The sequence below is a fragment of the Echinops telfairi genome, unplaced genomic scaffold (assembly GCF_000313985.2).
Source record: "Echinops telfairi isolate 266 unplaced genomic scaffold, ASM31398v2 ScPeMD7_9;HRSCAF=40, whole genome shotgun sequence".
In the NCBI taxonomy this organism is placed as follows: domain Eukaryota; kingdom Metazoa; phylum Chordata; class Mammalia; order Afrosoricida; family Tenrecidae; genus Echinops; species Echinops telfairi.
Genome location: NW_022103906.1, coordinates 27,413,100 through 27,422,462, shown reverse-complemented (window position 1 = coordinate 27,422,462; position 9,363 = coordinate 27,413,100).

Genomic DNA, 9,363 nt, shown 5'->3' with positions numbered 1-9,363 from the left:
AACATACCTCCAATATTAGAAGTTTGAATAGTGGTTACCCTTGAGTTAAAAAGAGCGTGTTTTCACTGGGACAATGTTTTGGGGAGTTAGATATGGTTTTGTAATGTTTTTGTTCTGCTTTTAAATCCGAGGTAGTTACATCGAACTGCTTATTTTGATAATTCACCGAGCTAGTCACTTATGATTTGTGTGTACCAATTATACTTCAATAAAAAGTTTAAAAAATTTAAAAAATTTAAAACACACGTAGAATAAACACTAAACAAGGACATCAAACAGCTATGACGGCTATCTGGATATGAGAATACTGATAGATTTTTTCTTTTCTCTTAAAAAAAGAAGAAAAAAAGCGTTCATGTTTCCCAACTTCTCTAAAGTAAGCAGATGTTACTTTAAAAAATGAAAACTGAAGTAAAACAAACCTCCATTCCTACCACAGAGTCACCCACGAGCCTGCTTTCTTTCTTCTTCTTACCCCGTCGTTCTTTCCAATCAGTCTACTCCTGACGTGCTTCTTGCAGGCGCCCATAAGGATTCTCCTCCCACTCCACTACCGCTCCCCTTTAGCTCCCACACGAACACTCCAGTATCAGTAGTCTGCATTGCCTTCATTCGCATTCCTGTCAAGAAGAAGGCGCATTTCTTTGTGAGGCACCATTCTGATCGCACTGCGTCACTTCGAATCTATCTACGTTGACTGACTCCCCATTGCTCAGAGTCCGCGGTGTGGCATGTTATTTCCTCTCTAAATTGGCCCCACAATGGAAAACTCTGTAGCCTTCCCTCTCTTTCAGCCATCTTTCCTAACATCTCTATGAGTACTTACCATATCTCAAGGCCTAGCTCACATATCATCATACACACGAATTTTTCTGTAATGAAACCAGGCAGAGGTAAGCAATATATTTGAGTTGTTTATTTTTGTGGTTTCATAGAGATTTTTTCGGCTACATAGTTTTCTTCATGTTCTGTGATGACATCTGGGATTTGGCCTGTTCACACTGGTACCAAGAACAGACACCTAATTTTTTGTTAAGTTCTGAGAACCAGTTATTCAGTGTTCTCCCTCAGATGGGTGGCTGGGCAGCTGCCCAATATGGAAATCACAAATGTCCATTCCTTACCCTTTTTTAACATTCATCTGTGCAACAGCATATTCTAAGCACCTGTAAAAATGTCCATTCCGTTCATAGATATAAAACATTAGATTAAACTATGCTTATAATAGAAGAAAAGAATATTGCAAAAGAGGATGACAATCAAGAAGTGATAGACATATCTTAGTGAACATTTTCATTGTTTTTTTGCTAGGTAATATTTATTAATTTTCATTAATATTTTAAAACTCATAACATAATCTAGTTTTATGTTCCTCTTTTATTGTCCTTATTTAAGTATTAACTGTATGAAATAACAAACAACCCTTTGGTATATCTTTTTTTTTTAAATACTTAAAAGGGTCACTAGGGTAGCAAACTAGTTGTTAAATTATTTGAATTCTACTACTGCTTATATCTCCTACTAGAGACTAAATACTTTCTATGACTTTTTCCAACTCCTTCCTCTTCCTCCTCCTTCAGCTCCGCTGACTCCTTCTCCTCTTTTATAATAAACTCCAAATATCTTTTGTTGAACTCATAGAACTATGTTTTATAGAATTATTATTTTTCTTTCTTTTGAACCTGGACTAATATTTTCTGTACCTTCCCCCTCACTCTAAGCCTCCCTATAAGAGAGAGGGAGAGAGAGAGAGAAAGAGCCCTCCTATAAGGCTGCAACACAGAAATGTAATTTAAGCCACCAAACTCCATTTAAAAATTATATCCAAATAACTACATAAGCAGATAAATCATGTTCCTACTATTTAATCCTCACAGCTAATTTCACCCTCTCTGTAATTTATGCTCCAGGCTTGTTTGAGTCACTTCACGGCCCTTGCTTTTAGGTTTGAAAATGTGCAGCCTTAATGAGTGATCACATTGTTTTCTGTTTGTAGTAGCTTTATTTCATTCCCGGCACGTTAATTACATGACCTAATCACACAAAAGCAGAACATTACAGAGCCATGCCTTTTCTTGGACGTTTCTTTTTAATTGAATGGCTGTTCTAATCCCTGGCACTTCCTTTTTGGCTCCAAGCCAGCCATCACCCCACTTGCTCTTCAAAGATGACCTTGTCTTCTTTATTGAAGAGGTCAGTGCCATCCATCTTGAAATCTCCTCATTTCTAAATGTCTCCAACTTCTCTCCTTCCTACTGATCTGGGAAAGAGCATGTCTAAGGGAGCGGTTCCTATCCTTGGTTACACATTACAATGTCGCAATACTTTGGTCCCTCCCCAGTAGAGAATCTGATTATATCAGCTGAGATGAGGCTTGGGCCTTAATATTTCTTACACAAACCCCATCATTTTGTGTACAGCTTGAGAACACTTATCTGAGGAGACTTCTTTTATTCTTTCCCTGAACTCCACTTCCATGAGGGTCTTGGTCCATCTGTTACCCTAGCGTTCCAATCCTTTTTGGTTCAACCTACACAATTCTCTCAAGTAAAAACACTTTCCCTCATTATATAACTCTTTGAACTCCAGCTCTGTTGCTCCCTTGTTTGCCCCTTGTATTCGTGAAACCACATCCAGGGTTCAAATCCACTCAGATGTTCTGAGGGAGAAAGACCTGGCAAACCACTTCCGTAAATATTACATTCTGAAAAAGCCTATGAGGGCAGTCCTACTCTGTCAGGTCGGTAGTCTGTGAGTTGAAATCTGCTCAGTGGAGCCCCACAGTGATAAAGTGGTTATGTGTGAGGCTGTAAACAACAAGATCAGCCCTTGGAAACACAAGCCTTTCCAAGGGAGAGGCTTTCTACTCCCATAAGAGTAGCAGTCTCAGAAACCCAGAGGGCAATCTGTTCTCTTTGGTTCCTATGGGCCAGAATCAACTGGACGGCCATGAGTTTGGTTTTCGGTGTTACTGTTCAGTACATGTACCAGTTCACATGTCCAGCACCATTGAGTGATGCACCCATTTTGCCAACTCTATATCACCAGATTTCTTACTTAGTCAATCTGATGGGTGAAAATACAGATTTTACTATTTTAATTTGCATGGTCCTCAACATAGTGAGGTTGGACATATTTTCATATGTTAATGGCCATGAGTTACTTACGTCTCTGTGGATTTCTTTTAAAAAAATCAGATTGCATATCTTATTTTTTCTTTAGTAGAAATGTTTTACATATTCTGGGTACAAACCTTTATTCTATTATATACAGTAATTAAAATATTTTCTCCAAGTCTATGTTCATCACACAGATCATCTTTAGATTTAAGACTTCTGTCTCCTATGAACTATGTAAGAAGTCTTTCCTGCTTAAAGGTGGTAAATATAACCGCACTATTAAACCATTTTAATAGCATTGTTTTTTACATATAAGTCTGTATTTCAACATTTTTCTCTTGTCTTAATAGTTTGTGGTGGGGTGGGAAAGCTAAGTTTATTTTTTCTTGCTGTCTAGAAAGTAGTTACAGCTCTGTCTCTTGATTAATCTTTCCATCCTTCTAGTGCTTTACAATTCAATCTTTATTTTATATTAAGTTCCTTTATATATGCATTGGTCAGTTTCCAGACTCCCTGCTAATCTATTATTGAGTCAGTATCACACTATTTGATTATTATATCTTCAATACAATGTCTTGATAATGAAGAGAGCAAATTCCTAGTTCTTGGTTTCTTTCAAATTAATACCTTGCACAGCATTTGTTTATTCTCTCCTTTGAATTTTAGAATCAGAATACCTAATTTCTTGGAACACCTTACAGGGACCTGGATTTATAGTTTACTAAATATATAAGTCAATTCGTAGTAGTTTTTAAAAAAATATTGAAACCTCCCATCCATGAAACAATCACACCCCATTGCTGTTGAATCAATCTTAATGCTTAGTAACTGATAGGACAGAGTAGAACTGTTTCAATACTACTGGGATTCTCAAGGCTGTAATCTTTATAGAAGTCACATCATTTTCCCCACGGAATGGATGGTGGGTTCAAACTAGTGACCTTTCAGTTAGCAGCTGAGAGCTTAACTGCAGCACCACCCAGGCTCCTTATAAAAACCAAGCTCACTGCCATCAAGTCGGTTCTGACTCACATTGTGTCGTTGTTAGATGCCACCAGATAGGTTCTGCTTCATAGCGACCCTCTGCACAACTGAAGGACACACTGCGTGGTTCTGTGCCATCCTCACAATTGTTCCTCTGCTTGAGCTCACTGTTAGAGCCACCATGTCGATCCATCTCCTTGAGGGCCTTCCTATCTATTTTTAAAATTATTTTATCAGGGGCTCTTACAGCTCTTAGCACAATCCATACATACATTCATTGTGTCAAGCACATTGGTACATATGTTGCTATCATCATTCTCAAACATTTTCTTTCTACTTGAGCCCTTGGTATCAGCTCATTTCTCCTTCTCCTCTCCCTTCTCTCTCTCATGAACCCTTGATAATTGAGAAAAAAAAAATTTTTTATGTCTTACACTGACCGCTGTCTCCACCCACTTTTCTGTTGTCCATCCCCATGGGAGGGGGTTCTATGTAGATAACAGATAACATAACAAAGGGGAACTGTGATCAGTTCCCCTTTTCTCCTCCCACCTTCCCTTCCCCTCGTGGTATCACTACTCTCATTATTGGTCCTGAGAGGTTTATCTGTCCTGGGTTCCCTGTGTTTCCAGCTCTTATCTGCACCAGTGTACATGCTCTGGTCTAGCCAGATTTGTAAGGTAGAATTGGAGTCATGATAGTGTGGGGGGAGGAAGCATTACAGAACTAGAGGAAAGTTGTATGTTTCATCGGTGCTATACTGCACCCCGACTAGCTCGTCTTTTCCTTTTGACCCTTCTGTAAGGGGATGTCCAATTGTCTACAGATGGGCTTTGGGTCTCCACTCCGTACAACCCCCTCATTCACATTGATAAGATTTTTTTGTTCTGGGTCTTTGATGCCTGATACCTGATCCCATCAATACCTCATAATCACACAAGTTGGTGTGCTTCTTCCATGTGGGCGAGGGCTTTCCTCTTTTTAACTACCCCTGTACTTTACCAAACATGATGCTCTTCTCCAGGAACTGCTCTCTTCAGACAACAAGCCCAAAGTATGTATGGTGAAGTCTCATCCTCCTTGCCTCTAAGGAACACTCTGGCCATACTTCTCCCAAGACAGACTTGTTTGTCCTTTTAGAGATCCGTGATACTTTCAATATTCTTCACTCGCACTATAATTCAAATGTATCTCTTCTCGAGTTTTCCTTATTCAGTGTTCAACTTTTGCGTGCATGGGTCAGGGACACCTCAGTCCTCAAAGTAACATCCTTGCTTTTCAATACTCTAAAGAGGTCTGTGCAGCAGATTGACAAAGTGTGACACATCTTTTGATCTCTTGCCTGCTACGTCAGTGGGCATTGATTGTGGATCCAAGCAAGACAAAATCCATGGCAACTTCAGTCTTTCTCTATTTATTATGATGTTACCTATTGGTCCAATTGTGGGGATTTTGATCTTCTTTACATTGAGTTGTGATCCACACTGAAGGCTGCAGTCTTTGATCTTCATCAGCAAGTGCTGCAAGTCCTCCTCACTTTCAGCAAGCAAGGTTGTGTCATCTGCACATCACAGGTTTTTAATAAGCTTTCTTCTAATCCTGGTGAAGCATTCTTCTTATATAATCCAATTTCTCTGATGATTTGATCAGCTTATAGATTGAACAGTATGGTGAGAGGCTACAACTCTGACACACAACTTTACTAATTTTTAACCAGGCAGTGTTTCCTTGTTCTGTTCATACAACCGCCTCTTGATCTGTGTACACGCTTCACAATCAGGTCTTCTGGAGTTCCCATTCTTCTCAAGACTCTGTAAGTTGCTGTGTTCCACACAGTCAAATGCTTCGGCATAGTCAATAGAGCACAAGTAAACATCCTTTTTAGCTTCTCCATTAGCTCCTCCTACAGATGTAGTGAATTTGAATTCTGTGTATTTCACCAGGAGAGCTCCAGGTATATCATTGCCTTTTGTGTTGTTGGAAAAATGTTATTTGCTATGAACAAGTGTTTGGTCATGCAAGATTTCAGTTTGGTTTCTATCACTAAGACCAACTACTTTTCTTTCTTGTTTGTCTCCAACTTTTGCATTCCAATCACCAATAATTATCCATGTATGTTGACTGTATGTTTGATCACTTTCAAACCATAGACTTTGGTAGAATTCTTCAATTTCTCCACCACTAGCTTTTGTGGTTACCATATAAATTTCATAATAATTGTATTTATTGGATTTCTTTGAAGGTGGATAGATATAAACTTATCACAGACAGCATTCTACTTTAACATAGATCTGTGGACAATGAATTCCATGCCATTCTTCTTGATTGTCTTACTCCAGGGATAGTAAACCATATGATTTTCAGATTCAAAATGGTCAATACCTGTCCAATTCTGCCCACTAGTGCCGAGGATATCCATCTTAATGTGTGCCATTTCATTTTTGATGACTTCTAATTTTCCTAGATTCATACTTTGTACATTTCAAGTTCTGATTATAGTAGATTTTGACAGCCATTTCTTTTCGTTTTGAGTTGTAACCCAGCAGCAAATAAAGTACCTGAAGGCTTTATTCTTATTGACTTTCCTTCACTCAAGTCACCATGGTCAACTCTACCGTAAGAAGGCAACTCTTTGTGACTGTGCCTTCCAAGTGTGACCTGTCTCCTTCATCCTATTGGCCTTGCTCTCAGGGGTATCCACTGACTGGGGAAGCCTGTGTTCTTGCCTCCATGTCTCAGAAGACAACCAAGTAACCTTGTTTTGTGCCGGCCCACATCAGAACACCTCTCTCTCAACAGAGTTCTCTGGTCTTGAAAAACATTTCTCATCAAAAACTTGCAGGTAGCTCAATTTTCTTTCACTGAAGTGTGATGCCAGTGAGCAGGCTTCCTATAAGGACCATTTAACATTTTCAGCCCATGGATGTCTCCTTGCATTCACAAAGGATGTTCTGGTTCCCGTGTGTCCACTCTGTAGCAGGTAGCTCCTGGTGAAGAAGAAAGAGCTGTCTGAAGTGGGGCTAGTAAGGACATGGACTAGTAAGTTCAACTCCAGAGTCTCAAGAAAATCTTCAAGCACTGCAGCTCCAAGAAAGAATGCAGAAGAAAAGAGATGCTGCCAGTACTCTCTGAAGAGTGTCAGAGCGGCTTTTGCCTCTGGCATAGACACTCTTTGGACCATGACTGCAAGCAGGGAAGTCATCCCCTGCCCCAGCAGAACTAGATGCTCAGCTCCTGAACCAAACCGCCCAAGCCCAAGCCCTCAAAAACGCCTAGCACACTGTCCCCCAGCTAGCTGGCACAGCAGCCCAGGTGGAAGGTGAGGAGAGTAGGGCAGTGCCTGCTCCTTGCTGTGCCAGCCATCACACGGACTCAGGTGGTAGTCCGAGGTTGGCCAAAACTCTTTTCAGTTTCTATTTACTCTTTCTTTAATAACATTTTACAGATTTTTCCACAAGAGTGTTCTACTTTTGTGGCTAGGTTTATTGCTTGGCATTTTGTAATATTTTTGCTGTTGAGAATCACATTTTTCTGTTACATTGTCCAAGTAACTTTTGGATTCACTTCAACTTCTGTCTCTACTTCTAACTGGCTCATGCACTCAGATTCCTTAGTTCCAGTTTCTAAGAGGGTAAACGTGATTGCTTATGGTATTGAAAAATCTTAACTCAATAGTTTTTTTCTTTTCTTTATTTGATTTGAGCTGTATTGACGCATTTTTAAAAATATGACAAGCAGAATACAGGATATGAACCCATTTATAAAACAAAAAGGAGAGCCATAAAAATGTGCGATTTAGTAAATCCATAAAATCTAATCTGAACAAATGAATATGTACCCAATTATTAACAATGGTTACTTCTGAGATGATGGAAATATTTACATTTCTAAAGTATATGTTTCAGGGTTATGTTCTTCCCCCTCACAACAAATGCCTTCTGTAATTTAAAAAAATCAATGAAATCTTTTAATTTTTAAAATTTATTTACTGAGGTAAATATGTACTGAGGTAATATGTACGGTGTACATATGTAGGAGCCCTCGTGGAGCTGTCAGGTAAGCATTGGACTGCTAGTCAAGAGTTCAGTGTTTCAAACCCACCAGCTGTTCCTCAGGAGAAAGATGAGGCTCTCTCTTACGATCTTGGAAATCCTCTAGTCAATTCTGAGTCAGAATTGACTCAGTGGCGATGGGTGGTGTTTAAGGTAGATAGTTTGAAAGCATCCCCACACTCAGCCTAACATCACTGTGTGTTCAACACCCCCAAAGCATCTTTGTGCACCTTCGCAATGCCTCCTTTCCTCTTTCTGTTTCCTCCATTTCTCTGTTTCTGGCCTCCAACTTATCAACACATCTGCTTTGGGTCACAAATGATCAGTTTGCATTTTCTGGAAATGGAATCAAACATTATGTATTCCTTTATTGTCTGATTTGTTTCACTCAGCAAATTCATTCTGAGATTTGTTTATATGGTTGCATATATCAAATGTTCTCTCCTTTTCATTGTTGAGCCACATTCCTTAGAATGGCTACAGTAGAGTTTGTCTATTGACCTCTTGATGGGTCTTTGGGTTGTTTGCACGTTTGGGGCTATTAAAAATAAAGTTGCTCAGGCCATTCATATACAAGATTTTATATGAACATATACTTTCAATTTCTAAAAATAAATACCTATGAGTGGCGTGACTGGTCATATAGTAGGTATATGTTGAACTTTTATGCATCTTGTACAGTGTTTCCCAAAGTGGTTGTACCATCTGACATGTCCACTGGCAGGGTGTGAGAGTGTCAGCTAAGCTGCCCGTGACAGCACCTGGTGCAGTCCATCTCACTAGTCTATGCTAGTGGGAGTGTGCCGAGTCCTGGTGGTGGAGCGACTGCAGTTTGGGCAACTGAGCTCGAGGTCTGCAGTTGGAAGCCACCAGTCACTGTGAGAGAAAGATGAGGAAGTCACTCCTGGAAAGCGTGATCGTCTCAGAAACTCACAAGGGCTGCTTTACCTGCCTTGTAGGGTTGTGAGGAATCAGAACACACACAATGGCGGTGAATTGGTTTCCTTTTTGAGTGGGCGGGTACTTCCATTATGAGCAGGTATGTAATTCCATTTTGGCCCCATAGTTTTTACCTGGTGACTTCTTTGGTCCTACTTTTTAATACCCAAGATCAATACTATTAGTTAGCAGCGGTATTGATAACTGTTGATTAATGAAGTATTCTCTAAAACACACTTGATTAAATCACTTAAAGTACTGTTTCTTTT